Genomic DNA, 23,830 nt, shown 5'->3' with positions numbered 1-23,830 from the left:
AGTCTTCTGTGATTGGCTATGTGTTATCATTCCACTCTCTTCTTATATATATATATATATATATATATTTGATTTTTATAGGAAATGTTAATTTTTGATCGAACGTTTTCTGCCTTTAATAAGAAAAAACTTACCTTAAAAAGAAAAAAGAAATGCTCAAATGATTACAAAACTATTTCTGCAATGGATATAGGCGATTAAAAAAAAATTTCTCGCAAAACTGACTAAAGCAATAGTGTAAATAAATATAATATAGTAAATAAATCTCCCAAAATGAAAATACAAGTTTGTACCGCTTCGGAAGACTTTGAATCACAAATTCATGAAAGAGAAAATAATTCAGATTTATTTGTCCATCAACATAAAAGTAAAATAACCTAAAAAGTATTATTTAACTGAGAAATATTTCTTCATTCCTAATTTAATGGCTTTTCCTTGTAATATTTACTTATTATTTCTCGTAATGTTCCCTGCAATCAATTTTTGATTACAAAAACTAAAAGAAGTATTTAAGTAGTTTCATAAAGTAATTCAATCAGTGTATAATATTAGGTTCAAATAGGAGCCTGAGCTCATATAAGAGAATTAGGCTCATATAGGGGGATTTACCTGAAGTTCTGGTTTCAAAAATTTTATTTCTTATTACTACACATTTAGTGAGAACTACAAAACGGGAAAGTAAATTTAGCTGAATAAGTGATTTTCATGCCATACTCTAATATATCATGACAGAGTTACCAAGTTTTACCACATTTATAACATTATATCACACATTACAAAACCATATTTTAATGCTAATTTTACCAAAATTATTACCAAAACACAAAAATTATCGTGGTGTTCCCATTGAGCAAGAAGTAAATTTCACCACATTCTGGTAGTTTTGATCATACTCTTTTCTCGGTGCATATAGAATTGTTAAATGTGTTCCTGCACGTTAAACTATAATGCCTTTGACATTTGCTGATAATACTTGCAACAAATCCTAATGGAAATGAGTATCAAGCTTTTTGTAGCCTCCAAAGATCCAAAGCTCAGTGAATTTACCATAATTTGGCAGCTTTGACCGTGCTGTTTAACTCAGATTGTATTTCTTTCTAAAATCATTTCGATATCTTACAAAATAGTATTTTTTAATATCTTACGATTTCTTAATGTATCAGACAGCATATGATTAAATTGCAATTATTTCATGTTCAGTACTCAAAATTTCATGCTTTTGTAGCCTAATTAAGAATTAATAAGTGTAAATAAGAATTTTGATCTAATTAACTAGTTTCCAGGTTCCAAATTCAACACAACTTACTTTTTTTCTTTGGATTTAAATTTATTTTATATTAAGGAACGTATGTTTTCGAATGTTTAAAAAATGCTTTCTATTGCTCATGAAACGTTTTCACGGAATAACTCATTAATGCTCATTTCCAGATTTAAATTTCGGATTTTTAAACATCAAAAGTAATTTTAATGCCATAACTATAAAAAAAAATTTTCGCATTTTTACCCGAAATATTTCTTTTTCCAAGTCTCCAGTTCCTTTTTTTTAAGAAATATTTCTTATCCATTCAGTTCTTTAATTTCAATTTATTGTAATGAGTGAGAACATAATGAACATTAAAAGAAAAATCAGTTATTAGTTAAGCATTTTTTCAGAAGAAAAATTCTAGAAATAAAAATGAAAGGTGAGAATTATGAGGCAACATACTAAATAAAAGGACGAAAAAACCTTGAACGGAAAAAATCACATATTTCTAAAGACATTAATGTCACCTCGTAATCATAATAAGATTTCTCCGCAGTTTTATTACGCAATTTAATGACTTTAAATTCCTTTTCATTTTTCAAGCTCTCTTATTTCACTTTTTTATAAATTTCCTGAAGCTCCTTGAATAGTTATAGCTTTTTTATTCGCACAATACATCATTTTTAATTTGATAACAGATGCAACGAAGTAGATGATTAATAAAATTACGAAATGTTTTCGAAGAAGTATTTAATTTTCTTAGAAAATGAACAAAATATTACACAGTGTCAAAGTCACTTTAAGAAATTACATTTCGTGAAAGCGAAAGTAAAATTAAAAATTATTTTTTTGTTCCTTTGTGGTGAATGCCCTTTCTACTTCATTTACAATATAAGACAATAAAAAAAAGGTTAATCACTAATTAAATTTCTCTTTCGATTAAATAAGAGTGAATAGCTGCTATATTCTTTCATTAATACTAAAAAAAGTCTTTTGTTTCTGAAAATTTACTTCAATGAATGCATACAATAAATGAACAAAAATTTATTTGATTACAAATGGAAAAATATTTCAATTTCAGCAAACAAATTAGTTTAACATAAAGCTTGAGAAACACAATGCGTTTGAGAAAAAAGATAATATATTAAAATAGATTTCTTATTGTTTTTAATTATTATAGGGAAATACTTTATTGAAAGTACAAGGCAATTCTAATAGACAAACACAGCCATCATACCTTAAAATGATATCAAGGATAATATATTGTTTGACACACAATAAAAATATTTCGGATCAAATTATAGTACAAAGTACCGGCACTTTGGGTGCATCATCCGTAAATGCAATTTTTATCGTATAATATAACGCAATTTTTGCAGTAGTGTTTATTTAAGAGTAATTCAGTGACTTTTCAACAATTATTACTGTAAAAATCATGGTGTAGATTTTTTGCTCTGGTAAAAAATGATATTGAGGTAAAAAACAGTACCGGCTCAGTAAATAAAAGAGAATTTCAGAAAATAAAAATTCTTTCTAACATATGTTTAAAACGAAAACATTTTGAAAATTAAAATAAAAATGTGTTTGTTATCTTAAACTATTTAACCCTCCAAATCTCTGATACAATAATGTGTTAGGTTTGTTACCAAAAGCAAATACCTTCGAGCTTTAAATTTGAAATTTTACATTGTATTACGTCTTGTTATTATTTGCTGTTTACATTGTTACCTTTAAACAAATTAAGATGTTAAATATCTAAAAAAGTTTTTTTTTAATTTTTTTTTATCAAGGCACATGTTTATTGCGGAAAGTTTTCTTTCGCTGCATGCTGCTACTTAAAAATATTTTTAGCACTTTTAAGAAAATACGCAAATAACAGTTAATATAATATGCAATTACAGTTAATAAAAATATCCAAGTCAAAGACTGAACTTCATCCTTGAGTGGAATAAATCAATCAATTGTCGTAATTTTGTGTTTGTGATTGACGACTAATATTTTGCATTACTTGGGCGATACGTATTCCCATTTCAGAAGAAACGTATTCCTATTGTTTGCTATCTAACTGATTGATCATTGATGGATTGTCAAGGAACAGAAAAGTGAAGTGACTTATTGATTTGGTCGGTTGGTTAGTTTATTGGCACAAGAGCCAGAAATGGCTATACTGCGCCAGTCACTAGGTATATAAAAGAATTTCACATCTATAATAATAAATATAGTCCTATTGTTTTTATGAACTTGATGAGATTGTAATGTATTGTGTCATTAAGTAAGGATAAAAGATCAGGATTAGATCTGCCAAAAAGTTTCTTCCACAAATATTTGAATTGTCTGTAGTTAGTTAATATGTGGTTAATTGAAATGTCGATTTGACATTGAGTACAGCTAGGTGCAGGGTCGGCTTTCAGTAAATGCATATGTGTAAAGCAAGTATGTCCAATTTGTCGTCTATAAATTAAAATCTGGGTCTTGCTATCCACAGTTAATGTTTTACAATTATCAAAATTAGGATCAATTTCAGGTAGTTTATCAGTATTTTGTGTATTCCAATGCTCTTTCCAGGCCTGGTGAACTGAAGATTTAAAAATACGTTTAAGGTACAAAGATGTTAAGAGATTACTGTTCGATTTATGAGTAGTTTTCGCTATGTTATAGGCATGGTCATTCTTGAAGATGCCGAAATGTGAAGGCTTGCGACAGAAATGTATGTAGAAATTGTAATCGTGTAAAGTTACTTTAAATTTTATGAATTATGGGACTTTTTCAAATGTGAGGAGCACTAGATATAAATCTACTAGAGTCTGCATAAATTATCCACTTATGATTAGCTTGGTCTGAAATAAAATTAAGTGCCAGTAAAATAGCATTGCAATATGAGGTGAAAATTATAGCTTCTTGTAGAAACGTATAATAAATAGGTGTTGTTGTTGTCGTATGTCAATAAAGCAATGGGTGCGATTCTTTTTGCTTTCAAGTGGCGCCATCTGTTGCCGAGAATTCTTCTTCCGACACACTCATTCGTCAGACCCGATCATAGGGGGGACCCATTCATACATCCATTCATTCATCTACAGATTATAATTTCGATCTGAACCAGAGAATGATCAGTCTCCAATTCAGTACTCCCAGTGGTATAACTTGCTATGGGAACAAGGAGATATTTTTGACCCGACAGATTTCACGAGCACCAGCCACCATTTACTACAAGGAGAAGCTTCGGCCGACTGGATCCGAACTCCCTTTCTCACGAGCGAGAGTTCAGCGCCCTTCCAATCAGAATATCCCGACTCATAAATAGGCGTCATATATTAATCACGATGTTTGAAAAACCTTTAGATCTAAAGATTTCTAGAGGTTAGCTAAAGGTCTCTTTCGAGCAATGATTTTAGCAGTTCTGTATTAGGATGTATAATTTCATCACAACTTTGAATACAAAAATAAACGTTGTATGGATATACATAAAATGGATTTTAAAAAAAATGTGTGGGTAATATTAATTTACTTACAACAAAATTCTTAAGTTCATTTATCAACTACATAAGCGGAAATGCAATATTAGAACAATGCAAAAAAATAACAGAACTATTTTTTAGTTACACGTGAAAAAAAAACTCTAATGAAGTCCTAAGTAGTTTAGTTATTATGGTTTGCATTAGTAGTTTACGAATAGATAAAAATTATTCGAAGCAGTCGCGCATTAAAAAATTGAAAATATTTTTTGTTAGAATGCAAGCAGGATTAATTTTGCCATTTTTTGCCTTTTAATAATTCAAATGTAGCAGAAACAAATTTGAAATGCTAAACGTGCTGATGCGAATTATTTTCTTTTTATAATTTCCACTTGGAGCATGCATGAACTTACAATTATTAATAACGTGAACTTAACGTTTCCCGTTGAGTATAATTATTTAAGTGAATGGAACCACTCAGTTAATGCAAAATACTATCGATCAAAAAATTATTTTGCATTTAGCTTACTGATAAAAATAAATTACGAATCATCGTGATTTTCTTTTTTGCTTTTCCAGATCTTTACTAAACTAATTATAATAATTATGTGATAGTTTACTTTTCCTATAACTTTTAGTATTGGAGAAATGTTGCTCCGTTTCTAATTAACTGTAATCTTTATACGATAATTTAGAAACTCCCAATTCCATAAAAACATAAATAACTCTGATAGCTAAACAAATTGCATTCTACTTGTAAGCAGTTGTTTTTACGGGTTTCAAAGCTTAATCAACTACCATTGTGTTTTCCCTTATTTCTTACGCAGAATGGTTAAAAAATAGCTTCATACCAACTTTATTTAAATACGCAATATTTATTCTTTTGTGCTTCTTTTTTTTTTAATTTTGATGGACTCAAGTTAAAATAATGAAAAACTATTCTAATTTATTTATACATTGAATATTGTTTCTTTGAGTTACTCGGAAATATACAAAAATATTTGGGCTAGGATCTGGATTTATTTAGATTACTAAGATCTGTGTCATGAGAAGGATTTAAACGGTAATTTTTACTATGAATTAATATTAATTATTTTAAAGGTAGATGCATGACTTTCCCTTAAAAGGCTCTTTTACACCTAAATGTTTTAAAAAAATGTTTTTTTATACTTTTTTAAAAAAAAATAGTACTTCAGATTATATTAACAAAAATACAATTAAAAAAGAAAAAAAAATCAGAAATTTTCAAAATACTTTTAAATGTTACATTAATACACACAATGAGGAAGGAATTATAAAACCTACGTAATTTTCGATTAAAAGTCACTGGCGGTTTTTCACTCTAATTTTGTTTCTGACGTGGATGAAACCTCTTTAGAATGCTCATCTAAGTATGATGAGTGAGTGCATCTAACGATGAAAACAGTAAATTTGAAAAAGGACAGTTCATTCAAGATTTAAAAAATGGTATATTGTTAGCTCCCTTTTAGACAGTGACACAATTGTTAAGACAACAAAACCCGTTGGGTTCTTAAAAATTTATCAAAGGTTTTTAAAAAGTTGGTAACAGAGCCTACTGTCATTGTCTTGGAAATGCAATTTGGTTCAAACACAGTTAACCAACATCGGTATCAGAATTGTACGGTAGTGAAGAAACTCTACTGTGTTTCAGCTGACAAAATCCTTCAAGCAAAGTTGTGTCCAACTGACTCCAACTCAGTGGAGTCTCAAAAGTACCCATATAAAAGGTTTTAAAAAGTTGGTAAAGGAACCCTCAGTCATTGTTTTGAAGACGTAACTTTTATTCGAATACAATTGACCAAGATCGTGATTGGCGCGGTCACCAATGAATTGTAAGACAGCAAAATGACTCGACTATGTTTCAGCAGAAGAAAGAAGCACTCAAAAAAAGTTGTACCCAACTGTTTCCAACTCGGTGGGTCCTCAAAAGTAGCTATATAAAAGTGTTTTAAATGTTGGTAACAGAACCCATAGTAATTTTTTGATGACGTAATTTTGATTCGAACAAACCAAGATCGCGATTGACGTCATCTCCGACGAAATGTATTTCAGTAAAATGATTCTACTGTGTTTCGGAGGACAAAAACTTATTGTTCCGATCTAATTTCAACCGTTGGGAGCTCAAAAGTAACAGTATCAAAGGTTTTCAAAAGTTGGGAACAGAACACATAGTCATCGTGTTGAAGGCGTAACTTTTGTTCGAACACAATTAGCCAAGATCGTAATTGGCGCCGCCTCCGAAGAATTGTACAACAGTGAAGGAACTTCACACTATTTCAGCTGACAAAAATCTTCAGGTGAAGTTGTTCCCAAATGATGACGTGATGTGAGTGCAAAGGTATTGCAGATGATGGAATTTCGTAGTCGGATGCCTGTGGAGAAACCTCTCATTTCTGTTTAAAATGCCTAAATAAATTCTCCTGTGGTGATATCTGGGAAGATACACAAGACAATTGAAAACTTGTGGTAGGTTTTGTGTGCGAAAGAGACGCGCTACAGCTTGGTTCGCACTAATAGAAGAATTGATTTTGGCGATTTTCTAATTCGGAGATTTGGCGGCATTCGTCACCACTAAAATTTTTGTTTCATTTGAAGTTTTTTTTTTTTTTGTTCTTGTTGCAAAAACAAATTCAGTGCAATATTTTAAAACAGCTGATAGTTTTTACAATAGCATAGATAGTTTTTACAATAGATGGTTTTTACAATAGAGTCAAAAAAATAAGCATTTTGATACATTTTACTTTTTTATTTTTATAAAGACACGAAAGCTATAGAGTCTCACATAGAGATATGCAAAGTTTCTGGTGTTGAGTGATTAACAGAATGTTTAACAGAGTGTTTAACTTTTTCAGAAACTTTGCTTCGGGAATTTTACGCCGTAGGATGACCAACATTCTGGTAATACTTCTGAAGTTCATGGCGGCAAAATCAAATCCATTATTTAAATTAATCATTGTTTATCCATTCGATAAATTAAAAACAAGCACTATAATATATATCACACAACAATTAAAAATCATAGACGTTTCGGACTAGGTTATTTGAGTTCTTTTCGAGTTGAAAGAAATTCACCTAACACATCGACTCAATATTAGTGATACACATCTCAAAAGTACTGCAATCGACGATATTTTTGAAACGAATTGTAACAGGTGATCACAATGTAATAATATAATGGATCGTCAGCAATAACTTTAATCAAAAATCATTATGAACCATCACAAATCATGTTAAAAGCAAAATTGCATGACGAAAAGATCAGGCTGTTGATTCGAAGGATTACAAAGGTTTTAAGTATTTTGAGCTGCTTTCCAAGCAACAGAGCGATTACGATCATCTTGGAAGTTTACTGTCAACAACTTACGAAATTATCGGAAGCAATTTAACAGAGAAAAAAACAGAAACAGTAAATCGCAAACGAATAGTGTTCCACCACGACAATGCGATGCCTCCCTCACATCTTTTACAAGACGTACGATACCTTTGAAGCTTGTTAACTCCATATAACCCAAACCTTGCACCACCTGATTATCCACGATATCGAAGTTTACAAAACTTTTTAAATGACAAGATTTTCAGTAATAACAATGAGCTCAAATCACGCTTGATTGTATTTTTCTGCTGGTAAAGAACAGAAGTTCCATAACCGTCCTATCATGAAGTTACGAGAAAGACGGTAAAAAGTCAAGAGACATAATGGATTATTTCTGACTGATTAAAGTTCATCCTTTAAAATGTAAAATCGAGTTTTATTTCGCATTTAAAATCTGAAATTACTTTCTTATTAACATAAATTGGGAAATAGTTTATTAACTTTTCTTCTCATATTTTTCATCCACATTTAGCCTTAGGATGCAATCGAAAGCAAACTTCAATTATATTTCAGTATTATAAGGAGGTTATTAATTTAAAAATCACATTTTCTTTCAAGATTTAAAAACTTTTAACTATTTTACAGTAAAATAACTTTTGACTCAAAGTGTGTTTAAGACTGCTAACAATATGCGAAGTGCTGCAGAACTAATTAAAGTAGAATTTTTTTAAAATTATTATCTAGCTAACAAGTTTTCGAAATGACGATACCTCTTTCATTCTTTTTATATGAACAGATAGCAAAAAATCTATAGTAATTTCTATGGTATGCAAAAACAGTAAAATTTGAATAAAATTTTGAAATTATTATTATCATTCAAATTTTTGTTTCAAGAGTAAAAAGACCTCCAAATCATTTTAAAAAAATTTTTAAGTAAAAACAATTTTGAATATTTTTTAAAAAATATTGTTTTTAATATTTACTAGTAATAATTTGAATTGAAAACCACTTTAAACGTTTCAAAAGAGCATTGAGTTTTAATTTTTGCATATGAATATTCTTTTTATACACAATGTATTCCAAAAAGACTTTTTTGTTCAAAAACTATTAAACATAAATTTATACATCAACATTTCAGTCTAACACTCCCTTCAAGCCAATGTGAGAGGTTTGTTCATTTGTCCCAGTGTGAACTCATATAGTAAAGTTACATTGAAATGTATATCTTATAAGAACATTTATTCCAGTTTAAAAGCAGCGAAACATGCTGATAGGCGTGTCAACTGTGAAACAAAAACGCCTATCCTACCAAAGTGACAGGTCATGCATATGTTCTAAATACGCCATTTTAATATGCAAATTTTCACGAGCGTAAAGTTTAAAATCATACAGTATCATAGCATTAAAAGAGTATTAAAAATATTACAAGAAGGTTTATTTTTGTTTAAATGCAACGAAACCTATGTTAATATATTAAACTTTCGGTCATATTAGCACACTAGTGTTTCTCGAAATTCATCTCTAGCATATCTTTCTTTTACGAGAAAATGGTTGCATCATTTAAAAGAAAAAATAAAGTTATACAATTTAAGTTTTTATGTATATATATATAATAGTTGCCTAATTGATTTATACATAAGTTTTCTGATTTCAAAAGACCGATAAGCTAAATGCAATAGTTCTTTTTATTTACTTAATTATTTTATCTAGTTCGAAATCTCATAATATAGCATAAGTTAAAAAGTAAGGGAATTCTAAAAGTATGTATTATTTAATTTTATAATTATGCTTTGGGAAAATAAATACTTCGTTCGTAAAACATTTAAAAGCTTTCCTGTGTTATATTTCAAAATATTTATGTAAATTTAACTTACTCTAAATGAAGTTTTTGTTTATCTTACTAGAATAATCAAATCAAAACGTTGAAAAAATATTTGTTAAACTACTAAAAAAGGTATCTTACTTTTTGGAAGAAGATTAGAGTCTATAAAGCAGTGGTTCTCAATGTAATATGGTAATTCGTATTATACCAGTTGTCGTGAATTTACTGTACAAGTTTAAATTTGGAAAGTAAAAGAAATCCTATTTTTAAAGCCTCTGAGTGTAAATAAAAATACATGTATAGTTAGAATGGAAACAAATCAACAACTTTAAAAAAATCCTTAATTTTCATTGAATTTTATTTAGTTATTTTTTTTTCTGAAAACATGCGTTAAAAATAGAGCATATACGAAATTAAGCCGAATTCTGGATTGTAGTACTCAATGTACACAATCACAATAAAAACCGCAATTAATATATCTAAATCCGAAATTGCAACAAAAACTCGCAAATGGGTTTAGAGCAATAAGATTTTAAAACTTATTATTTTCAATTTTTTACTGAAATATTGAACCATTTTTGTCAAAATTTTACATTCTGTCATCTGTAATTACAATCATAAAACACCAAATTTTCAACATGTTTTTAACAACGTTAACTCTCCCCCTCCCATATTTCGATAATTAAACATGCACTTCTGTTATCGCCTCAAAATGCATTATTCCAATTAAGAGTAAATATGATTTTATGTCTAATTTCACATAAAAAAATATATTGTCGATTAGCAAAAAAATCTGTATAGATTAAATTTTATGATTACTTATATTAATTATTTTATGTTGATGGAATATAAAAAATAAAAAAAAAATAGTTTGAATGTTAACTCTGTTACTTTTCTGATTTGCTTTTCTACTTATAAATTATGACAAAATGCTTCATCATTCATCACTTCCAGAAATCGTAATCAAGATTTTTAAAAGAAACTTTTCTCAGTTTTAAACAAAGCTTTATTATTATACCGAAAAAGATCATAATAAAATTAAAAATAATATTGCGAACGACTCTTCAGAAATCATAACTTTTCGACGAACAATTTCTCGCCATTTGCAATCAGTATTAACATTTCTGTTGATATCTTTATTGAATGTTTAGCTCTTCATATCGAATTTATATTACTATAATTATGTTTAGTTTCATTTCAAAGGGTAATTTACTTTAAAACAAGAGCTCGCGTATTTGATGTTCTATTCTTTGAAGTTTATTTTCCCAAAGTTCATCAAGGGATTCGCAATACCCTCAAATAGTGTTTTAAAATTGACTAACTGTAAACAAATTTACTTTGATCCTTTCCAATCACTATAATTGAAAATCAGAACTTTGTTTATTCGAAAATTCGAATTAGGAACCTTAACTGCATGCAATTATAGAAACACTTTTAGACTTTTGTCCTAGATTTGAATTATTATTTGTGATAATAAATAACCATAAGCGTCAGTGATATTTAAATAATTTTATTTTAATTTCAATCGAATTTCTTATACCAATAGACTTAATTATTGTAATTATATGCTATAATAAAACTGAGTTTTTATCCTTAGCAAACTGTTTGTAATAAATTATTTTAGAAATAAGAGTTTCTTGTCTAAGTATCGTTGAAGTATGGAATAATTAAGCATGTCGAAATATAAGGTATCTTTGAAGTATGAAGTATTACTATATTGAAAAAAAAAGTATAGTCGATATATAGTAAATTTTATCGTGTCTCTGGCTCTATGGTAACAAAGAAAATGCATGGTAATTTTTACTGAAAAGCTTTGGTGTGCTAAAGAGTGGTAATTTTATCATGATACCTAAGATTCAGCTTTTAGTGTCTAATTTTCAGTTTTGTATTTTTACTGAATGTTAATGTATGGTAATTAGAACTATAATTTTAAAAACCTGAATTTCCGGTAAACCTTTATCGTATGAATGGATTAATTACCAAATTAATCGTTTAAATACCGTATATTTTGGTTTTTATAATCAGAATTATGTTGTTTTTTTGTACCAGAAACGTCAATATTATTTCGTACCGTAATTTCAACAGAATTCTTTTCTCCATGTAGGCATTATATTAAATGAAGAGGCTTTCTATCTAGGCAAAGTATTAAATATGAAAATAATTATACACTTTGCATTGATTGCGTGTAAGCTTTTTTTAATTAATTATTTAGTCGGATACTTTCAAAATGCGTGAAATATTAATCATATCGTGATTTTCCTCTTGATATTTTAAAAGCTCCATACATTTATTAGGCATTCTTCAGCATGAAGGATTTCATGCATAAATAGTAACATGCTTACATACGCGAAATTTTATAATAAATAATCTTTTTTTTATACTCTTCACTAGTCTTTAAAATGTGAAAAAAATAGAGTACATTTTTTAACCAGACTTTTATTTAACCTGATTTATGTTTAATCGTACTGAATTACAAAGTGGTAACTTTATGGAATTATTTTAGTTAAAAAAGTAAAACAAATGAGGAAGAAATACGAATGAGGAAGAAAAATTCGTTTAAAATAAATACTGATTTTTAATTCATTTTTTTGCCATACCATGAATTTCGTATAAGTAAAAAAAGTAACGAATATTTCTTATCGAAATTTAAAATATAAACTCTTCGTTATTCTTTCCTAAGATATTAAATTCTTTAGCAGCAATTTCGAATATTTTCATTAATTGCATATAACAAGCAATTAATGAGCCCGGGAAATTAACAATATCTAATAACCTAATTAATTTTTTTATATTTAATAAATTATACAGACTTATGCAGTTCTCATAATAATTTCTTTTCATGTATCTGTTATAATGAGTAATGGGAAAGTAATTTTGACAAAAATGGAGATTATAAATAAGTTGTAAATATTTCAGGAGAAAGTGAACTTTACTGCATCTTTTCTCTTTGTGATTTGCCGTCTGTGATTAATTACATTTGGTATAAATAAAAACAATCTTTAATTAATTCATTTTTATTAAATCGATGAGCACTTTCTGTGGTCAAATTTAAAAATTGGTTTTTACTCCGAACGAAGTACATTTAAGGAAACTTTTAAAAATCACTTCATGAAAACTAAAGAAAAAATGCTTTATAAAATTAAAATGAATGCATTTGTTACTTAATGTTTTAAGATATCTCATTTTTGTATGATCGGGAATCGATGTGTTTTATTTTGTTTAAAAACACATAATTAGTTTATGTATGTCAAATTATGTACCCGTATTGTATGTTTCGAACACAAATAATTAAATTATGGTGTAGTTACAGTAATAAATGGTAACAACATTTCTTGTAAAAAAAATTTTTTGTTAATATAACCAAAACATGCAATGTTTAAACAATTAATTTCTTAATTATTCCGCGCGCATGCTAACGATGCATCAGAAATTTTGGTATTCAAAATTATAGCTCTTTTTGCCACACATTTAGTAAAAAATATTAAACTGAAACTTTAATTTAGCTAAATAAATGATTTTTATACTATGCTCCAAGGTTTCATGATTAAATATATACCAGATTTCATCCCATTTTATAGAACCATATTTTTGTGTAATTTTACCAAAATCATTACCAAAGTGGCCAAACCTTTACCGAAACCTTTTTGGGGTCCCCGTAGATCCTGAAATACGGTAAGTTTTAAAATATTCTGGTAGTTTTAAGCATTCCTTTNTATAACAATTAATGTCCGATGGCACATTGACTTGAGAAAATATTCTATACATATGAAATTGACGTTGGGCGGGGGTACCCGCTGGGCGGAGCTACCCGACTCTCCCCTACTTAAAATAACATTACTTATTCATTAATTTTTTATTGTAATTTTACTGTCTTAACGAAAAAATTCTTTCTGGTTTCATTAATTATTTTGGCAATAAATATGTTCAACAACTATCTTAAACTGGGAAAAGGAACAGAACTAGAATTCAACTTAAATAAATACAAATGCCCTAGTCTATTAAAAACAAACAATAAATACAATCCCTTTTTTTCAAAATAATAAAAGCAAGTATTTCTTGCATGATAAGGAATTTTGTGGAAAGAAACATATTACGTACTTTTCAAAGTTCATTTTTTTCATATTTTCTTTTGACATACTCTTTTCTTTTTCTTTTTTTGTCCTTTCATTTTTATTTCTTTTACCAATTTTACTTGTAGCAATAGTATTCTTCCCCCTTCTATTTTATTAAAAAAACAATTATTAAATTCGTGTTATACTTTGTGATGTACACAGGAATTCTATTTCCCCAATTAAAACAAAAGCTTTTAGCTTAGTTTATAAGTAAAAATATCGTAGATAACTCTTGAAAAACACATAAAAAAATTTTCATACAAAATAAAATTTATAAATTCTTGAATTTTCCTTTGATATAGCAACGATGTATAAAACAAACAATTTCGTTCTCATAAGAAGTTCAATTATACGATATAAAAAATTTTAATTGGAAGAGTTTCACGTGCATATTTATCACAGAAGAGAAAAATCAAAATGTTACATTTTATATTAAAACTGATATTTTTGTAACCAGGATTACTCAAACTTAAACCATGTTTTTTTACCAATTTCTTCACAAAAAAACTTTTAGACTACTGAGCTGTCTTTTAATTAAAATTCTAGTAAAGAAAACATAATTATGGTTAATAAAACTAAAGTATACTGTTTTTGAACCACGAACTTGATAATTTTTCCGTTTATTTGGTAACAGCTTGTAATAGTTAATAATAGTAATTATAATAATAATAGTAATTATAATAATAATAAAAGTAATAGTTTTTATTACCACGCATTTGGTAAAAAATGCAAAACTTGAAAGTAAATTTAACCAAATAAATAGTTTTTATGCCTAGCACTTTGGTTTTATGATAAAATTACCAAATTTTGTCACATTTACCAAATTTATTCCATATTATAAAACTATACCTTATTGTTAATTTTATCAAAGTGCTTCGGTAAAAGTTACCGTGCTCTTAAATATTCCCATCAAACCAGAAATACGGTAAATTTTACCATATTCTTGTAGTTTCGATTCTACTTTTTTTCACAGTGTAAAATTAATTATCATGATCATTTCAAATTTGAATTATGAGAATTCCCAAACCCAGCATGATATTTTATTTCTTTGGATATAGATTGCTCAAATTCTGCCACATGAACCTCGTAGTGACTAAAACAACGCATCAAAACTGAAAATTATATCTCAAATTAATTTTAATTCTTATTTTTAATTCATAATATTCGATTAATTTAATCCTTAATTTTCTTTTCAAAGCAGCATTTTATTTTTAGAAACTAAGATTAAAAAATGAAAAACTGGGTAATCTAAGACTTAAAACGTTTTATCTCTTTTGAAAATGAAGTACGAAACAAGAAACTAACTATAGTGTTAAAACAGAAAGCTTCGAGTCTAGTAAGTTAAAGAGTAATTTGAATTTGTTAATCTAAGCAAAACCTAGTTTTTCACGAAAGAAACATGTGTAATTTATGCGTCAAATTAATTTGAATTTTAACTGCTATCTTAAACACAAAATTTTTATAAAATTTACCTCATTATTTAAACCTTTTTAAAACACTATTTCAGCAGTTTATAAATTAAAACATGTCGAAAACGTCTAAACTCTAGTGTAAAAATTAAATTTGTATTTGAGTTAGATTAGAAATTCTTAAGGCAGTTATCAACACTTGAAAAATTTTATTTCCTTAATGGCTTTTAAAATGAATGTATAGCCATTATCTAAAATGCTTTAAAAGACTCAACAGATGCTCTTAATTCTTTTCTAAGGTAAGCATTAATTCTGACGAACGTTATACATTTTTGTTATAAATCTAGATTTTAAAGGTCTGAATATTTTCTTAAAGACTATATATAACCAGTATTTTTAAAATATTTGGACTGTAAGCTTAGTAGGTAACGTACCCAAAGAATAACTCCGAAAATTGATGGATTTTTTTATACATAATTGTTTGGTTAAAAAATATAGAAAATTTATTTCATCTAATTAGACGATAATCAAATAGATTGAAATAGGTCACCAGGCTCTATTCTTTCCGCAAACAAAGTGCTATTGACTAGTTGACTTCAATACTTTAACTCAAATAGGACACTAGTGTCCCTCCTTATAGATTTTTTTTTCAGACTCTCAAATTAAAAGCAAATATATAAGCTGGTATTTTTTTAATTGCAAAAACAATCAAATATTTGATAAATATATTCATATTCTGCAATTTATCTATACTTTCTTTTGTAAATAAAGAAATTTTAATGGTGAATAAAATTTTTTCTTAGATCTAAACTGCAAACTGCTTGAAAAAATTTTACCTTTAACACAGATAAAGACACCGGTATTTCTTGCTGTATTTCATAACCGCAAATTATTAAAGTGCCTAATATAATATTTTTTACTTATTTTGATCTAAAGTAATATCAAATAATGAAGAAAAGTATGAAAAATATATTTTTAAAAAATTAGTGTTCTTGAGTTGCCTTAATTTAAGAGTTTTTAGAATTAATCAAGAACTTTAATCTTTGTGTTTCAAGGAATTAAAACTTAGTGATTAACTATAATATTCAGAATGAAAAATCTATTCCTAAATTTCTTTTATATTTCTGCATTTAATAAGTATTTTATGATAACATTTCAATAGCAGATTTAGAATTTTAACAAGAAAAGGTTGAAAATATAAGTTATAATACACATTTTGTTACTGCAGTTTTAAATATCTTAAGAGGGATTCTTCCAACTGCTATTTGTTATTGCTCATTTAGAAATTTTTTTCTTTTTTGAGATTCTGAGAATTAATTTACCCCGAACTACTATTTTCACGAATTTATGACTCCATAATCAAACAAAAATAGGCCAAGGTTTTTGTATGCACAATTTCTTAACCAAAAAAACATACTATATATGTAAACGTATTGTATTGTTTGGTTTTTATTACCAAAATTAGAGTTTTTTTTACTAAAAAGGACGTCGTTACGCAGTTCAATAATTTTATCAGACTTTTTTCTTTGTTTAACAATTGCATCTTATTATGTTAATGAGTTTAACTCTGTCTACCATGTGCATATTATTATTTAAAATATTATAATTTCTAATATGTAGAATAAGAATAGTTTTATATTTAAGTTGTTTAAAAATAAGGAAAACGCTGGTCATAATTTACATTAAAGAAGAAAAATAAAGGTTTTTTGATAAATATATAACAACTAAAATGGTATTTTTTCTGCCAATAAAATCAACTGAAAAACTATAAAATTTTAATTATTGTTTAAAGCTGTTTAAAGTATTAAAACGCTGTTTATGGTTTATGATTTTTAATTGTGATTTTTAACTAATATCACTAAATTATTAATTTCTTCAAAAACAATTTTTTTTTCATTGCCCTACAAAATGATTTAATCAATTTTATGAATTTTTTTTTGTCTGTTCTTTTTTTATGAAATTAATCTATCCAAGCTGTTGTTTATTTTAAAAAAAACTTCTTAAATATGACATTTTTATTCATGAAACTGAAACAAAAATATCTAAAAAAAGACTAAGTTTGGTTAACGATAAAAGTGATATATATAATTATAAAGAAAAACTAAAGTAAAAATAACGAAACGCCCCATAAAAATTACTTTCCCCGCTCGTTCTACAAATATTGATTTAACGAAAATTTCTTCTTGAGCAAATAAGCTTTTGTTATTGCAATATACTCACAGTAATAGGAAAACTTTCTTCAATTGCTTGCTGATTTAAATTTCTACTTTTAAACTTTTTTCTGAAAAAATTTAAGAGGGAAAGTATATTACCTGATGGAAAGACGTATCTTATATTTAAGGCTGGAATAAAAAATAAACTATAAGCAGAGAAGAGACAGAATTATCACTTTCACAGTTTCTAGGACTTATCATGCGAGCAAGGTTTAGAAACTGAAGCGTAATTAAAATGTAAGATATACTTTCGATTCCAGAGCTTGATATCTTCAATCTTCGTAATTTTCCTTATTTTTCATTACGATTTTAAAATGTTTGAAAGAAGTACTGGATTTAAAAATTGAATTTCCATTTATTTAATTATGATACTTCAGACTCGAAATGAAATATAGTAAAACATACTATAACTTTACTATGGTAGAGCTAAAATAAATATAAAGGAAAATAAATAAGCAAATAATGATTTTTAAACCTAAAGAAAGCCTTAAAAATAAGCTTAAATACATTTAACTAAATATGATTTAATTTAAAGACATTAACTGCATTTCTAGTTAAAGCTTTAAGGCCCCTTTATGACTGTAGAAAAATAATTTTGAGTAAACAAATTTTTTTGTCCTTTACAATAGTTTGAAACTGAAATAAAAAGAAACAAAAAAAGTAATTTTAAGACAATGATAAAGTTTCCTTGGAGACAATAAAAGAAAAAACATTAAAATTTGCTTTTGAATTTTTTTTTTGAGAAAAAGAAAAATTAAAAAGAATGGATTCTAGTTAGAAAGCACTTTAACTAAAATTCATTTAAAAGGCCAACTTCAGTTTAACCCTTGAATTTTATGCATTGTACCGAAATTTTAAAACCATAAAAAGGAGCTTGAATTGCATGCAGACATAGTAAATAGCTTTAAATGTGCATATTTAAATTTTCTCTTTAGAATAAAAATTATAAAAAGAAACACCGATTGAATTTTGAATTGCTCGTGAGTTATTCTTAGAAAATAATGCGCATTAAGGAAATCATGCACTGTTAAAAAATTACAATAATCAAATTACAATAAATGGTACCGGCACTGTGGTTACTAAATCCATTTTTACCAGAACATGTTACGGAGCAAAAAATCTGATATACCGTAGTTTTTACAGAATCACTCTATTTAATTAAATTTTATAATTATTGAAATAGAAATTATAATTAACTTTTATAATTATTGAAATAGAAATTATAATTAAATTTTATAATTATTGAAATAAAAATTATAATTAAATTTTACAGTAAACGCTGTGGTATAACATTTTATAATATAATATTTATGCATATAAAATAAGCTAAAATAAAAACTAAACACGCTTCAACATCATTAATTCAACGCAATTATTGCATTACTACCATTAAGACTTATTAAAGAGATACGTACATGAAATGTTGAAAAAGCTATTTTGCAAGAGCAGGGCAAACAATCATCATCATCCTAAAAGAATCATTGCTGATGTTGATAAAAAAAAAGATGCTTAACGGGCTGTGATGACCTATTGGTTAGAAAATTGGATTCTGGTTCGGATGAGGAGGGATTTGACCCTTGACTTCACCAAGACCCATCGGGGACATGCGTGCTCTCAAAATATACGAAATCGAAAGTGGTCAGTCTCTGATCAGTACCATGGGTACAGGGATCGGGAGAAAATATTCTTCCCCTTCAGATCTATTTCTAAATTCAGTGCTCAAGAGCAAACAGTGCAAACACGTCATCATTGCATGCGTTGCAATGGCAAACACTATTGTTTAATGCTTTTTTTAGAATTATTTTTTCATAAGTTCATTTTTCAATAATATTTTTGGTGAGTTTACTCTTCTTAAATTGCGGGACCTGAGAGAAATATTACTGAAATTGTCAAGAAAGAAAATTTCCTCCCGTAAAATTAAAGCGCACAAGGCTCGACGGACCATCTGAACTGTTGACTAGATGCTTAATTAAACAAGGAAAACGTCGCCCAAGGAATGAGAATCTCTTTATTGACAATTTCAGAATTCATCCCAAGAAAATTTCCTTTCGTAAAATTAAAACGCACAAGGCTCGATGGACCATCTGAACTGTTGACTAGATGCTTAATTAAACAAGGAAAACGTCGCCCAAGGAATGAGAATCTCTTTATTGACAATTTCAGAATTCATCCCAAGAAAATTTCCTCCCGTAAAATTAAAACGCAGAAGGCTCGACGGACCATCTGAACTGACTAGATGCTTAATTAAACAAGGAAAACGTCGCCCAAGGAATGAGAATCTTTTTATTGACAATTTCAGATTTCATCCCAAGAAAATTTCCTTCCGTAAAATTAAAACGCACAAGGCTCGATGGATCATCTGAACTGTTGACTAGATTCTTAATTAAACAAGGAAAACGTCGTTCAAGGAATGAGAATCTCTTTATTGACAATTTCAGTAATAGTTTTAAGATCTCTCAGAGAGTAATTTGCCAAAAATAGCAATGCATAAAAAACTTAATGAAAAAAGAATTCTTAAAAGTTATTAAACCGCAGTGTTTGCCGTAGTAACGTATGCAATGGCGATGCGTGAGCACTGTTTACCCAGGAACATAGACGAAGTTGCCTCACTATTCGTGGGGTTCTGAGTCAAGACGTACGTTCACCCTCGTGGTGCTCTTTATTAAAGCGAAAGGCGAACCTTCCTGACTTAATTCGCGAAAGGTCAGTGGTTGGCGAGCATGTCTATTCCAAGTGTCATGAGAAGCAACAACAATGAGATGTTTAATAAGTTATGACTTATCACATTCATTTACAGTACTCTGTCCGAGTAAATAAATGAGTAATGAGTAAATTAACGACCAAAACATGTTTTATGTAACTAAAATCTGCAATACTTAGCGCCTTTCTGCTTTTTTTAATACTTTAATTGCTTTCAAGTTAATTTTTAATCAACTGTGCGTAATTTGCACTGGACTTCTATTCTGTAAAAAATTAAATAAAGGTTTTGAATGGTGGCATGTCCGATGTATTTCTGATGCTATTACACAAGCACATTTCTCATTCGCCAAAGCCTTTCTTTCAAATGTTTCTTGGAATTTCTTGAAATATCAGTGGTAACTTTTTACTCATATATGATTGTAATTTGTATTATGATTGCTAAATTGTACGATATTTCAATTTAAAATTAATTATAATTTTGAATTGAAATATGGTCCAATTCAATATATATTTTTATACATTGTGCTGTAGTTCAGTTAAATAAAATTGACATACTTTATAATAGAGTTCAACCGAGAACCGTATTTAGGTTGAGAGAAATGTGAATGGTGTTAGGACTCAAAATATTAAAATTTTAAAAAAAGAATAGAGAATTATAAATTTAGAAGTTATATAATAAGAGAAACTATTGTTTAAAAAACTAAACATTTTCCTTGAATAATTTTCTACACAATATGTATAGGTTTGTTTCAATAAGGAAATGGAGCACACAATATTACAGCTCAGAACAAAAACAGTAATAAATTACCGTGATAGGATAAGCTTTAAAAGAAATGATTTGTTATTCAAGGAACTGATTTAAAGACATTAATTTAATTTTCTTTCACCGATAATCAACATATCAACAACAGCTGAGGTTAATCAATCATGAATATGCAGATTGAATTCTACCGTGCATTGAATAAATGATTGGTGATTTAATTGTAAATAGCATTAAATCTTTCTGCTTACGTTAGAAACAAGGAAAAAGAGCAATATCTAAAAATCAAATTAATGGCTCTGAAATAATGAGAATGAGCATTTATTCACTGGATGTTTGTATAATTCAAATTTAGAAAAATAATTTATTTAACTGGTTCCGGGCAGCATTTAACCAGTAACTCTCAACTAACGATTAGTTTTAGAACACTAATTTTTTATTCTGTCTTGCATGAAATATACGAGTCACATTCATATACAATAGGCTTACTTTAAATTTCATGTTTCGTAGATTTAATAAAGTTGCTCACTATTTTTATTTATAAAAGAGTACTTTCAATAAGAGCTGCGTTAATTTTGAAAAAAATTAAAAGAAAAAAACACTTTTCCGTAATAGCTGTAAACGAAAATTTCTTTGGTACACTGTAAAAGATTCCGAATAAAATATCGGCATAAAATACCAGCACTTGGGGTGCATGATCCGTAAGAACGATTTTGCCGTCAAATCCATTTTTGCAGCAAAACATTATACCCTAATTTTGCTGTAATAATTACCGTAAAATCACACTGATTAAATAACACACAGAATCACTCTGATTAAATAAATGTTACCGTGAAAACTACGAGAAAACAGATATTTTGCTCCGTAACATGTTCTGGTAAGATTGACTTTTAAGGTAAAAAGTGCCAAGAACCTGAGTACCGGTACTTTTTATCGTAATTTGCTCGGAATTTTTTACAATGTAGATTGAAGACCAACTAAGTAAGAGAAAATAATAAGTCATCCACTTATTTTAAGAAATTATAACAATATTATTTGGTGATAATAAATTTTTATATTAACTAAAACTTATTTTGAACTGTTGTAACAGTTACTCTATCATGACAAACATTATTTATAAGAAACGCAAAGAGAAATGAATCACTCTTTTTATAACAAACTATAAAGGAGAAAACACATTTTTCCTTGATAGATTGAAAACTAAATTGGTGAGAATTGCTGTACTCACGCAATTTTTCTGAAAAATTGCAAAAATATATCATTATAATCCTAAAAATATACTAAGAGATATTTTAAACTTCTACAAGGATTACTCCTTTTCCTTAACATAAATTGTCTATGAAGTGAAGGAAAAATGAAATAAAATTGTGAAGAAAAAACAAAATAAAAGTAAAAACTGCAAATGTGAAAACCTAATTATCTTAAGTATATTGAGCACTAAACTAGTAAGAGGAATTATAGTTCAAATAATTATTCTGAGAAAATATTAAAATATCTCCTAATAAAAGTAAAAATTTACTAAGAGGTATTTTAAACTGCTGAAAAATAACTTTATTTCGTAACCAGAAATTGTGTAAGAAGTACGCAAAACGAAAACAAATTTAATAGTAAAATCTATAAACAAGAAAAACTAATTTTCCTCTATATGTTGAATGCTGAGAGGAGTTGTAATTGAATAAATTATTCTGAGAACCCAGAAATTGTCTAAGAAGTATGTAAAAAAATGTTATAATAAAATCTATAAACAAGAAAACCCAATTATCCAATGTATGTTCAATACTAATAGGAGATGTAGTTGAATCAATTATTAAGGGACATTATAAAAATTACTTTGAATAAACTTATAAGCTTACTCGTACTGAACTTTTCCTTACTCTTAGTTAACTATCACTCTTATTATATACTTAGTAAGCTTTTCCAAGAGTAAATGCAATAATAATTACTGTCTAATTATTTTATTTACTTCCTTAACAGAAATTGTGTATTTAAAATACGCGAAAAGAAAATAATTAAATAATAAAAATTAGAAACGAAAAAACCTAATTTTCCTAAGTATATTGAATAATAAATAACTTAGCAAAGTTATAATTCAAACAATCACTGAGATAAAAAATATTGTCAAAACTACCAGAATAGGGTAAAATTTGGCGTGTTTCTGGATCAATGAGAGCACCAAAAAGCTCCGTTATTTTTACCGAATCGCTTTGATAATGATTTAGGAAAAATTAACACTAAAAATATGGTTCCTTAATATTTGATAAATTTTCGTAAATGTTGTAAAATTTGATAATTTTATGATAATACCTTAAAGCAGGACATAAAAGTCAATTATTCGGTTAAATTTACTTTTCAGTTTTGTGTTTTTTATTAAATGTGTGGAAATAAAATTTTGAAAACCGGAATAAAAGGAAATCCATTACCATATGAAAAGGAAAAATTACTAAAATAAATGGTTTAAATGCCGTACATTTTAGTTTTTTAAACAAAATTATGTTGTTGTTGTTTTTTTTCAGAAATGTCATTACCATATTATATTAATTATATTAATTTTACTTGATTCTTATAGTATATTAATATTTCCAGAATTTTAGAATAAAAATATCGTTTAATAAACTTAAGACTAAGAGATGCTATAAACTGCTATAAAAATTCTTGTATTTTATTAACAGAAATTATCAATAAATTACGCAAAAAGAAGAAAAATACTAAATATTAAAAACTATAAAAGAGAAAATCGAATTTTCCTAGGTTTATGGAACACTAAATCAGCGAGTTGATTTCAGTT

This window comes from Parasteatoda tepidariorum, chromosome 7, assembly GCF_043381705.1.
Source record: "Parasteatoda tepidariorum isolate YZ-2023 chromosome 7, CAS_Ptep_4.0, whole genome shotgun sequence".
NCBI lineage: Eukaryota > Metazoa > Arthropoda > Arachnida > Araneae > Theridiidae > Parasteatoda > Parasteatoda tepidariorum.
Note: the sequence above shows the minus strand (reverse complement) of the source record.